The 13,523-nt window shown below is 40.3% G+C and overlaps 1 protein-coding gene across 7 annotated transcripts in view; it reads left to right on the top strand.

Annotated features, from left to right (window-relative positions):
- The window catches only part of PPP3CB (protein phosphatase 3 catalytic subunit beta), a 52,756-nt gene that overhangs the window by 2,049 nt on the left and 37,184 nt on the right, over positions 1-13,523 (top strand). The gene's annotated exons all lie outside the window — the stretch shown is intronic.

Here is a 13,523-nt window from a genome sequence, read left to right as displayed (position 1 = left end):
ATAACATAATGTTACATTGATGACAGAGAAGATATGTGACCATGGTGCTAGTTCAACTCAGGTTTAAAACTTACTAAAATCCAGATTTTTTAAAAGGTCTTCTTTGTGCTAGTTTTGCAGCTGTACCATTTCATAGTAATAATAGTATGGAAACCATCGTTGTTATCAAATACAAGTAGTCTTTTATGACCTGAAACTTTTTCTCAATTTTATGCTCTTATACTTCTAGTCAAAAGGCCTGAATTTTACGGTAAGTAGGTTATAAAGGGAGAATATAGATCTGTCTCTGTTTAATGTCAGATGCCTGAAATTCACATCATATGAAGTTTGAGATATTGGAATACTACAGATGACTCATGTATAAATGTAATTAGCTCTTCACTGGAATATTAGGGGTAATTCCATATCAGTAAAGTGCCTTACTGCCACATCAACAAAATTGGTATGGGTAATTAAAACATAAAACCTTGAATTTATGTATTTTGTTCTCCCTCCTCCCCCCAAAATTTGCTTGTCTGGAATTGTCCAGATTCTTCCTTTTCTTTCCAGATATTTTAAAGTGTACCCAGGTTTGTACAACTAGAGTCGTTTGAGATTATTAAATCTGTTAGTCTTGATACAAAAATTCACCTTTATCACTTGCAGGCATCCCCAAACTACGGCCCGCGGGCCACATGCAGCCCCCTCAGGCCATTTATCCGGCCCCCTGCCGCACTTCCAGAAGGGGCACCTCTTTCATTGGTGGTCAGTGAGAGGAGCCCTGTATGTGGCGGCCCTCCAACAGTCTGAGGGACAGTGAACTGGCCCCCTGTGTAAAAAGTTTGGGGACCCCTGATAGAGTGTGTTCTTTGCATTATGTCTGTTCATTTTAGCATACGCAGTGTGTGACTCTTTTCATTTTAGCATACACAGTGTGTGACTCTTTTGGATTCAGTATATTTTATTTCCTTGGTTATATAGTAACCTCGTTTCTTAAAATGTCAGATTTTCTGATTAAACCAAAATGCTGAGTGTTATAAACTTTTAAAGCTGATATATTTCTGATGGGCAGCCTTTTGATTTATTTAGGTTCTGTTGCCAGCTGCCTTGCTTAGGTCATTTGGCTAAAGTGTTTTCTAGTACCTTAGCTTTATTAGGATTGCTTATTTTTCATTACAGATTTTTAGATGAACCACATAGGTCTTGGTCACATAGCAACTTCAGTGTTCCTTGCTAGTTCTATTTCATTATATTTAAAACCAACTTGAATTTTAATTTTTGTTATTAAAGCTATTTTGAAGACTTACCTATCTAAAAAGATAACTCTTAAAAATGACTTGATTTTCTTTCCACCCCTATTAAACTCTTTAGCGTACTTAAATAAATCTTCAGTACCATCTGTCCTAGAGAAAGCAAAGGAACAGAGAATAGTGTGTGTGTGTGTGTGTGTGTGTGTGTGTGTTTGAGAAAGAGAGAGAAAACACACACTGTGGTTACAAGACATCTTAGCAGGAAAATGCCAAGGAGGAAATACAGCTGCTCAGTAGTGAGGCAAAAGCTTCAGGTTCCAGAACTATTGAATGAATTGGCAAGAGTTGGAAGTTTAGTGAAAAGAACCTTGATTTACTAAATGATGTGTGTTTTAGTGCCAGTCATATGACTTTATTTCATCATAAAAATGCTTATACACAGATGAAATAAGTTAAAGCTAATTGGGCATCCTTGTTTGGTATGTGAAATTTGACACCTCAGATAATCAAATAGAAGATATTTCTTAAATGCCTGTTATATGCTATAACTGTAGGGAAACAACAAAAGTGTAAAAAGGATAAAATAAGCCATGTTTGGCCCTGGCCGGTTGGCTCAGTAGTAGAGCGTCAGCCTGGTGTGCAGGAGTCCCGGGTTCGATTTCCGGCCAGGGCACACAGGAAAAGCGCCCATCTGCTTCTCCACCCCTCCCTCTCTCCTTCTTCTCCTTCCTCTCTGTCTCTCTTCCCCTCCTGCAGCCAAGGATCCATTGGAGCAAAGTTGGCCCGGGCGCTGGGGGTGGCTCTATGGCCTCTGCTTCAGGCGCTAGAGTGGCTCTGGTTGCAACAGAGCAACGCCAGAGATGGGCAGAGCATCGCCCCCTGGTGGGAATGCCGGGAGGATCCCGGTCCAGCGCATGCGGGAGTCTGCCTCCTCGTTTCCAACTTCAGAAACACACACACACACACACACACACACACACAAAAGGATAAAATACAGCCCTGGTCCTTAGAGAAATAAGTACTCATGAAAAGTTATGTATATCATAAGGATTGATGTGATTAATAATTGCAAACTAAGAGGCAGAGCCAGCAAGTTGTTTACGTTCAAAGGAGGTAGTGATGACTCTGGGCTGGAATGGTCTAACACGTGTTTGTTCAGAAGGAGGCCTTGAAGGGTGGATAGATTTCAAATAGCTAGAGTATTGTGACCATTTGTTTGAGCAACATTTATTGAGCACCTGCTTTGTACCATGTAGTATACTAGACTTTGTGGATGCAGAATTGAATTAGATATGTTAAGTAAGATAGATTCTCTTGGAGTGCTGGCAGTCTAGTGGAGGAGACATTATTGCAAATAAATAATATAATGATCCAGGTACAGTGGTACCCTGAGATACGAATTTAATTCATTCTGTAACCGAGCTCTTAAGTCAGTCAACTTGTATATCAAACTGCCAATACTGGACCCGTGCGCCAACGCACCAACTAGCGGCAGCTTCCTGAATCACCACTCATATCTCAGAATTTTGTTCGCATATCGAACAAAAATACAGAGTGAGTCGCAGCTTGTATCTTAAAAAAAATTTGTATGTTGGTCTGTTCGTATCTCAAGGTACCACTGTACAAAATGCTGTTGAAGCTGTAAAGAAGAAATTTGACGGTCTTACCTGGAAAGAAAGCATCATCAAGGCTTATTTTTGAGGTGGGCCTTAAAAGATGAGTAGAATTTCTCTAGATAGAATGCAGGGCTAAGTAGAGAAAATATTTTACAGTAAAACAAGCAGCAGCAGAAAGGCATGGAGTTTTAAAGCAGCATGAAATATGTGACTGTAAAGTGCTTGACAAGTAATGGGAGGAGATGAAGTTGGAAAAGATCTTTTGTACACCAAATTGAGAAGCTAGATAGAACTTAAGCTAATAAACAGTATTACCTCTGGATGATTGAGAACACAGGTTTTAGAGTAGTCAGACTGACTGGGTTTGACTCCTAGATCTACCTTAACCTTTTCACTGTGGACAAGATACTTAATATTACTAAGCCTGTTTTCTCATCTGTAAAATACTTAATAAAGTATTGGTATGGGTTTTTCAAAGGATTAATGAAGGCAGTCCAGATAAAGCATATACCACAGTGCCTGGCCCGGCACATGATAAATACTCAACCAATGGTATCCATAACCATTATTATTATTATTATTGAAGGTTTAAAGTAGAAGAATGACCCAATGTCTTGGTTTTGAAAGCTGCTGATGTGGTATTGTATACAACAAAATGTTAGAAGAGGAGAGGCTTAAATCAGGATGTCAGAAGATTAATGGTGTAGTTCAAATACAGAATAACAAAGGCATGAATTAAGGGAGAGAAACCATTTATAACACAGATTATAAGTAATATTACAAGCAGAGATGGATTTAACGGCGGGTGCCCTGGGCCCCGACTTCTGAAAGGCCCCACAAAACCCCAACTGTACACTTGTTTCTAATATAAGGGCCCAATATTTTCTTCTGTGCCCGGGGCCTCAACCGACCTTAATCTGCCTCCGATTACAAAATAGATATATATTGGATTAGTGACTGGGTGTAGGAATAAAATAGGTTGAAGAGCAAAACTTTTTTTTTTTTTTTTTTGGTGAGAGGGACAGACAGGGACAAACAGACAGGAAGGAGAGAGATGAAAAGCATCAATTCTTCGTTGCAGCTACTTAGCCTCCTTAGCTGTTCATTGATTGCTTTCTCATATGTGCCTTGATGGTGGGCTACAGCAGAGTGAGTGACCCCTTGCTCAAGCCAGCAACGTTGGCCTTCAATCCAGTGACCTTTGGGCTCAAGCCAGCGACCCCATGCTCAAGCTGGTGAGCCTGCGCTCAAGCCAGCGACCTTGGGGTTTTGAACATGGGTCCTATGCTTCCCAGTCTGACATTCTATCCACTGCACCACCATCTTGTCAGGCTTAAGGAACAATAATCAGACTAATTTTGCTTTAGAGATTGATTAAATTGAGCAATCATAGAGGAACAGATTAAAATGACATGTAAAAGCCTGGGAACGGTCAAATTGAGAAGGACCTTGAAAATAAAGTGCAGGCTTTTTGTCCTTTTTATTCTTTGATCCTTAAGAAACTACCTAAAGTTTTTGAGTAGGTTAATCTAGCTGTGTTTTACACAATCAAGGGGGAGGAAAAGTAGAGCTTAAATTTTTCTAGTACACAGTGATAATAACTTGACCTACCATATTTCCCCATGTATAAGATGCACCCTTTTTCAAAAAATTTGGGGTCTAAAAACTGGGTGCATCTTATACAGTGGTTGTAGAAGTGTGGCATTTCAAATGCAATCAATGGAACTGAGGAAGAGGCAATATATGAAGACAGTTATTTGTAATCAGACAGATGAAGACAAGCCAGTGAATGGGAGGTGTTTTTTTTTTTGGGACAGAGAGAGTCAGAGAGAGGGATAGACAGAGACAGACAGGAACGGAAAGAGATGAGAAGCATCAATCATCAGTTTTTCTTTGTGACACCTTAGTTGTTAATTGATTGCTCTGTCATATGTGCCTTGACCACAGAAATTCAGCAGACCGAGTAACCCCTTGCTCGAGCCAACGACCTTGGGTCCAAGCTGGTGAGCTTTTTGCTCAAGCCAGATGAGCCCGTGCTCAAGCTGGCGATCTCAGGGTCTCGAGCCTGGGTCCTCGGCATCCCAGTCCGATGCTCTATCCACTGCACCGCCACCTCGTCAGGCTGAATGGGAGTTTTGACAATGATGAGTTGTATGAATTTTATGATGAGTAAAACTTGAATGTAATACATTTATTTTCAAATTTTGGGCCCCAAAATTAAGGTTTCATCTTATACATGGAAGCATCTTATACATGGGGAAATACTGTAGCTAGCATTGATTGCAGTAATGGAGGTACCCATACTGTATAAGAAAATTAGAATTTGAATAATCAGAAGTTGGAGTCCAAAAAAAGGACAATGACACTAAAATTTTTGATCCAAGTGCCAAAGTATAGTAATACTATAATAAAAATAAGCCAGGAAATTTAACCAATTTTTAGGGAAAGGTGTTATATTCACAGAACCACCACAAATTAAAAGGAACCCAAGGGATACTTCAAAATTTGAAGATAGTGCTATGGGATTTATTGAATCTTTCCTTAGAGCTTATGGCCAATGCATGCTTCTATCCCAGGAAACTGAAAGGATTATACCATTTTTTATGATTAGTAGACTTTTTGTCTTTTTTTTTAACCTTTTAAATTTTATTTATTGATTGATTCGAAGGGGGGAAAGGAACGAGAGAGAGTAACATCAATTTGTTGTTCCTCTTATATATGCATTCATTGGTTGATTCTTGTATACGACCTGACTAGGGATTGAACCCACAATCTTGATGTACCAGGATGACACACTATCCCAGTGGTTTACAGCCACCTGTCTGTGGACTGGTGCCAGTTCACCAGAAACTATACTGGTCTGTGAAGGAGTTAACTACTCTGATGTTGTATGAAGATTATAGAGTCTGTAGTCACTGGGTATAATCTTCATTCAACATCAGGGTGGTTAACTTTTTTTTTTCTGAAGTGAGAAGTGGGGAAGCAGAGAGACTCTCGCATGCACCCCACGGGGATCCACCCGGCATACCCACTAGGGGATGATGCTCTGCCCATCTTGGGCATTGCTCCGTTGCAACTGGAGCCATTCTAGTGCCTGAGGCGGAGGTCATGCAGCCATCATCAGTGTCCAGGGCCAACTTTGCTCCAATGGAGCCTTGGCTGCAGGAGGAGAAGAGAGAGATAGAAAGAAGAGGGGGAAGGGTAGAGAAGCAGATGGACGCTTCTCTTGTGTGCCCTGACCAGGAATCGAACCTGGGACATCCACTGGGCCAACGCTCTACCACTGAGCCAGTCCGCCATGCTCAGGGTGGTTAACTCTTTCACAGATGGACACCAGTCCTCAGACCAGCAGTTGAAAAACATTACTCTAACTGAGCTACCCAGTCAGGGCAGGAGACTTCTGATGAATCACTTAGTCACAAAAGCGTGGTTATTGTGTTGGTATAAGACAGATGGCACTGGAGTAGCATTTGAAGACCTCGATTTTAACTGTGGCTCTACCATGGTTATTAAGGTAAAGCTAAGATTTAAACCCAGTCAGTTGAAATACCTCAAGAGAGTCATCTAAGTTTTTTGAACCTGTTACCTCATTTGTGAAATGGAGATAAAACCTGCCCTACCAAACTCATAGGATGTCTCTAAGAATCATACAGAATTATGTATGTGAAAGTACTTTGTTAACTGTAAATAAAACACTATAAATATATTGTTATTGCTATAAATTAATATCAAGATATACAAGTATTTTAGAAACTATAATGTATCTTCAGTTCAGTAGACATTTATTAGTACCAGTGTTCTGATTACTAGATATGTGGAAATGAGAGCCCGCTCCCATCAAGGAGCTCATAAGCTTATGAGGGAGACATATTTACAGTGCAGTTGGTAATTGCCATGGTATAGGTTTGTATCACATGTTATGCGATGGGACCCCAAAGGAGAGGGTGACCTTAACCTAGTTTGGAAACATCAGGAAATTTTTCAATAATGGGAACACTGAAACGAGATTTGAGAACAAGGAGATGTTAGGCAAAAGATATGAATAATGAACCTCTAAACAGGCATGCAAGGTAGAGATTTTAAATAAAGCGATGTAATTTTTAAAATAAAATGTCTGTAGTATGCGGTGTATGTGGAATGTGAAGTAGTGACAAAAGTTAAAGGTTGGAACTATAGGTAAGGGTCAGATCACAGGATCTCATATACCATGTTAAGATAAAGAATTTGGGTATTATATAATGAAGCCCATCTTGAAACAGGAGAATGTTGAATTCTAGAATGAGTATTCTTTATTTTTTTGAGCAAGAGAGGGAGTTGAGAAGTATTAACTTGTAGTTGCATTATTTTAGTTGTTCATTGATTGCTTCTCATACGTGCTTTGAGAGGGGCAGGTGCGGCAGTGCTCAAGCAGATCTGGTGACCCCTTGCTGAAGCCAGCGACCATGGATGCTTAAACCAGTGACCCCACTCTAAAGCAGGTGAACCTACACTCAAGCCAGATGAGCCTGTGCTCAAGCCAGGGACCTCAGGGTGTCGATGCTCTATCCACTGTACCAACACTGGTCAGGCTATAATGAGTATTTTGAGTATTGTGGAGCATGGGAAAAATTGAAAAATTTTAGTAGCTCCAAGAGGAAAAAAAAGTCCTGCATCAGTTTTCCAGGACCAAAGGGACAAAATAAGATCATAGAATTATTTAAGAGCTATTGGCCATGGGAAATAGACAAAAAGTGAGAAAATGAAGGTATCGTTACTTTTTCAAGAAGACTTAGTCGTCAAAGTAAGGGATCTCCACCTTTATATTTCTTCCTCTCTCAAGGAAGAGAGGTATTCCTTCCATTCTCTGTTAAACTCTCTGTCTGTGCTCTGAATCTCATGCCCCACCCATTCCAGTTTCTTCTGCCTCTGACTCTCCATTGGGTCTTTCCTTTGAGCAAGTAAACATACTTTTATATCTCTATGATCTTAAAAACAGCCCCAAACAAGTAACTCCCTTACTCCTCATTCCAGTATATCTTGAGTTTCATGTAAGAGATGACTCGGAGTTTAACAAATGGCAGGGACAGGGATAAACTAGCTAGAAAACATGAACTTCAAAGGAGGAGGCATTCTTTTCCTCATTGGAGTGATGATGTTAGAAGTGGTAGTGGGAAGCTAGAGGAGAGACAGCTTGTCTCTGCTGGAAGTAGTGGAGTGTGGAAAAAATTTAACAGTGTTCACTTTAGAAAATGTGTTTGAGGAGTGTTGTCCTTTAAGCTAGAGAGATGAAGACAGCATTCTTTGAAGAGTAAAGTGAGGGAGGGGGGTTAAGGAGAAGAGTGGACTTTTCTTCTTCTTCTTATAATGGGAATTCTGGAGGCCTCAATTAAAAGGATTGGGAGGGAAGAGAACAGCCAGAGGATGGCATGGTGTGAGAAAAAGAAATACAGAGGAAATTTCAGAAGTTATAGATGATAGGAGGGACTTCAGTTTACAGTGGTGGCAGTGATGAGCACAGGCATATGAATGATACTTGGGAGTCAAGTTGTTCAATTGGCATCTGTTGCACCTCAGTGGGTGTTAGAAACCTCATGGTACCTAATATGCTGCTCATAAAAATTGGGGGATATTTAAAAATGAGTATGAAGTGATAAAATATCCCCTAATTTTTATGAGCAATGTAGTTTGTATCCTTTGCTTAGATTTGGGGAACAGGATCAATTTTCAGGATTCCTTACCTAGTCATAGAAAAAGTAATATCTCGACCCAATCCACACCCCTATCAGTCTGTTCCTGTTTTATTTTTTCAACTTCCTAAATTAAAACCATTTTAGGCCTTGTTTTTTGACCACCATACATTAAATCAGAATGAAAATACTCTGTGAATGTTATTGATTATTATAGAGATGTGCCCATCATGGTAAAATTTAGATTAAAGAACATTTTCAACAGAACGGTTTGGTCAAAATGAATATTACCAAATCAAGTTTTCTAGTATTGGAAACTTGGTGGTTTGAGGTGATTTTGTGGCTCTTTAGATTGTTTCAGTTATTGATTATAATACATTTACATGTATTTATGTTCTTGTTTTTATTTATTACAAATATAGAAGAGGAGAAAAATATTATGAAAATAAGGAGAAAAAAATGTATAGGAAGAAAACTCTAGAAAAGGAGGAATAATTGCCTGACGATGAATAGAAATAAAAAAGAAAAATCTTTTAAAAGCCTGAAAATAGATGAAAATGTTTTAAAATGCCTTAGGAGTTGCCAAACAAAGTAGTTTAAGAATATTTTTTTTTTTTTTTTTTAAGTAAGAAAGACTGAGACAGATAAGGACAGACAGGCAGGAAGGGAGAGATGAGCATCAAATCAATTCCTTGATGCAGCACCTTAGTTTTTCATAGATTATTTTCTAATACGTGCCTTGACTGGGGGGCTGCAGCAGAGATAGTGACCCTTTGCTTAAGCCAGTGGCTTTGGGCGCAAGCCAGTGACCATGGAGTCATGTCTGTGATCCCACGCTCAAGGCAGCAACCCCGAACTCAAGCTGGATGAGCCCATGCTCAAGCCAATGACCTCAGGATTTCGAAACCCGGTCCTCTGCATCCCAGTCCGATGCTCTATCCACTGCACCACCACATCATCAGGCAAGAATATTATTTTTTGATGAGAAGAAAATGGAACCATCTATTGACTAAGAGGGTCAATAAGGAGTTAACTGTTGTTCCTTATTAAGCCAAATTCTGTTTGGTCAGTTTTCTTTTGCCTGATTAAATCATCTGCTATAGCTTCTTTCCCCAGCTGCCATAGAGCCCATGCCTTTTCCTCTTATTTTCTTATTTATTGCTATATTAAAACATAATATTTTTAAACTCCCTATTCCCTACTTTCAGTTTGCATTATTAGAACAACACTTAACTAGCCTTGGCCGGTTGGCTCAATGGTAGAGTTGGCCTGGCATATGGATTTCTCTTTCTCTCTATCTCTGTCTCCTCTTGCAGCCATGGCTTGATTAGAGTGAGTTGTCCTGGGCCTGAGGATGGCTCTATGGCCTCCGCCTCAGGCGCTAAAATATGGCTCCAGTTGCAATGGAGCAAGCGCCCCAGATGGGCAGAGCATCAACCCCTAGTGGGCTTGCCAGGTGTATCCCAGTCGGGGTGCATGCCGGAGTCTGTCTCTGTTTCCCCTCCTCTCACTAAAAAAAAGTAAAGCCCTGGCCGATTGGCTCAGCGGTAGAGCGTTGGCCTAGCGTGCGGAGGACCCGGGTTCGATTCCCGGCCAGGGCACACAGGAGAAGTGCTCATTTGCTTCTCCACCCCTCCGCCGCGCCTTCCTCTCTGTCTCTCTCTTCCCCTCCTACAGCCAAGGCTCCATTGGAGCAAAGATGGCCCGGGCGCTGGGGATGGCTCTGTGGCCTCTGCCCCAGGCGCTAGAGTGGCTCTGGTCGCAACATGGCGACGCCCAGGATGGTCGCAACACGGTGACGCCCAGGATGGGCAGAGCATCGCCCCCTGGTGGGCAGAGCGTCGCCCCATGGTGGGCGTGCCGGGTGGATCCCGGGTCGGGCGCATGCGGGAGTCTGTCTGACTGTCTCTCCCTGTTTCCAGCTTCAGAAAAATGCAAAAGAAAAAATAAATAAAATAAATAAAAAAAAGTAAAAAAGCCAAACAAACAATACTTAAATTCCATAATTTTGACCTATTTTTAGAGGGTATTATTTCTTCACCTCTCAACCTGTACCCATTTTTTAAAAGGTATCTTAGCTGGTCCTGAAATGTAAAAATGTACCTTGAGTTGACAAAAGAAGTAAAAAGGCATAGGTTTATAGATAACTTACTAATGGGCAAGGAGGCACTTTGTACTCCCCCCCCCCATTATAAATAAAGACATTCTGACTCTTGGTTAAAGTGGAGGCAATACCTCAGTGTGACTTTCACAACATGCATGAAAACTTGCTGTTCCACGGATGACTGACTGAGTGGAGAAAGATGGGGAGGGGAGGGTCTACCAGATGGGTTTTTAAGAAGTTCTTTATTTTGAACAGAATTTAGTTATTAGTGGAATTATGTTGTTGATTATTAGGAAGTATACATAATCTAGAATGCAACCTTTTAAACAGTGCCTCTTTTCTCGAGTAAAGTGATTTAAAATTCTCTTGGGAAAAACATCTTATTTTGATCTCAGAAGTTTGTATTTAAGAGATATTTAATTTCTCATTTTTATAATGTCCCAAAAGTAACTTGATTCATTGCATAATCAATTATTCTGTAGTTTTTAAACAGTTGGTTTGCTGATGGGAAGGAATTTGGTTGTATCATATATAATGGTTTGTTTAATCTTTGGTTGGAGAAAAACATACTTTAACAGGTTTTTATTTTATTATAATCTAGATAGTATATTTCAGGGAGTAAAATGCAGTGCCTTTATTTATTTATTTATTCAGTGCCTTTATTTATTTATTTATTTATTTATTTATTTATTTTGAGAGAGAGACTGGACAGACAGACAAGAAGGAGAGAAATGAGAAGCATCAACTTATAGTTAGGGCACCACAGTTACAGCACCTTAGCTGTTCATTGATTGCTTTCTCTTATATGCCTTGCCTGGGGGGCTCCAGCCAAGCCATTGACCCCTTGTTCAAGCCAGTATCCTTAGGGTTATGTCTATGATACCATGCTCAAGCCAGAGGTCCCACACCCAAACAGGCAACTCCACACTCATGCTGGTGACCTTGGGATTTCTAACCTGGGTCCTCAGTGTCGCAAGCTGATGCTCTATCCACTGTGCTTAGTCAGGCAGTATATTCAATGCCTTCCTTGTTCTAGATGTAGTAAAAGGAAGTGGGAATAAATGTATTCTAATGAAGGGGGTGAAAGCAAGTTCAAGTTTTGGTTTATTAAGTATAAAAAAAGGAAGAAAGTAGTTAACATCCCTTTGCCTTAGTTCTTAATTCATTTCTTAACAAAGTGAGTTCTTAAATTTTTTTTGTAATATGCACTTTTCTTTTTTCTTTTTTTAAAATCAAATTTTCTGGGTGACACTGGTTACCAAAATTATACAGGTTTCAGGTGCACAATTCTACAACAGATCTTACATGCACTTTTAAAGGATTGAGGTTTTTTTCTTGTATGATGATGTAGTTATTTATTATTCTTTCTGAGATAATTAATATAATTCTAACCCAGCCCTGTTTTCACTTACTTTAAGTTATGAAATATGAAGAAGCAATTTTCCCTATACATTTCCAGTCTGCTATAATATGTGCTAATCACAATGATGAGGCCTGTCCTGTGGAGGCGCTGTGGATAAAAGCGTTGACCTGGAAACACTGAGGTCACCAGGTCAAAACCCTGGACCTGCCTGATCAACCCACATATGGGAGTTGATGCTTCCTGCTCCTCCTCTCTTCTCTCTCTCCTCTCTAAAATGAATACATAAATAAAAAAATAACAATCACAATGATGATCCTGAAACATCAAAAAATACTATATACTGTATGCCTGAGTATAAAATGTCTTTTTCCCTAAAAACATGTTTATTTCAGAAAAGAGGGAGCTGCCTTACATTTGAATCTGTATATAGACTCTTACTATATATATCAATTTCTCTCTTTATTTTTAAAAACAAAGTACTAGTTGATAAGGAGCCTAAAACAACTTCAGTGATTTTGAATGCATACAGAGTTTACTTGTTGAAGTCAGTAAAAAAGGAATCAAATAAATATAACATACATAATAATATTGCTAGGAATATGACTTCAAATTGTGCTAAATACCATTGATAATAGGCCTTTCTCATTTTTTGTTTTGTTTTTTGTATTTCAAAGTGAGAAGTGGGGGTGGGGAGGGGGAGGCAGACAGACAGACTCCTGCTTGCACTGGACTGGGATCCACTGGGCATGCCTGCCAGGGTGCTCGGCCCCTCTGGGGCGTTGCTCTGCTGCAGTAGGAGCCATTCTAGCACCTGAGGTGGAGGCCATGGAGCCATCCTCAGCACCCAGGCCAACTTTGCTCTCATGGAGCCTTGGCTGTGGGAGGGGAAGAGAGAGATAGAGAGAAAAGAGAGGAAGAAGGGTGGAGAAGCAGATGAGCGCTTCTCCTGTGTGCCCTGGCCAGGAATCGAACCTGGGCCTTCCACACGCCAGGCCGACGCTCTACCACTGAGCCAACCAGCCAGAGCCTGTTTTCTATTCTATTTAATAAATATAATTTTAGAACAGTATAGTTGGTGATTACTTTTGAAATTATACATATGTACTACAGGAGTAAGAATGCCAATTATTTCAGTTGTTAGACAAATGGGATCTGTAGCATAGGATAAATTTGCAGTGACAACTTTTTACATATATTCAAAAAGTGCTTTGTCTCAAACAACTTAAATGGAATTGAAGATAATTTGCTTTTAAAAAGTGTTAGAGCCTGACCAGGTGGTAGCGCAGTGGATAGAGCGTTGGACTGGGATGTGGAAGGACCCAGGTTCGAGACCTCGAGTTCGCCAGCTTGAGCGCAGGCTCATCTGGCTTGAGCAAAAATCACCAGCTTGGACCCAAGGTCACTGGCTCGAGCAAGGGGTTACTTGGCTGCTGAAGGCCCGCGGTCAAGGCACACATCAGAAAGCAATCAATGAACAACTAAGGCGTCACAACGAAAAATTGATGATCAATGCTTCTCATTTCTCTCCGTTCCTGTCTGTGTCCC

This window comes from Saccopteryx bilineata, chromosome 9, assembly GCF_036850765.1.
Source record: "Saccopteryx bilineata isolate mSacBil1 chromosome 9, mSacBil1_pri_phased_curated, whole genome shotgun sequence".
NCBI classification, from domain to species: Eukaryota; Metazoa; Chordata; class Mammalia; order Chiroptera; family Emballonuridae; genus Saccopteryx; species Saccopteryx bilineata.
This window is presented reverse-complemented; position numbering and strand designations above follow the sequence as displayed.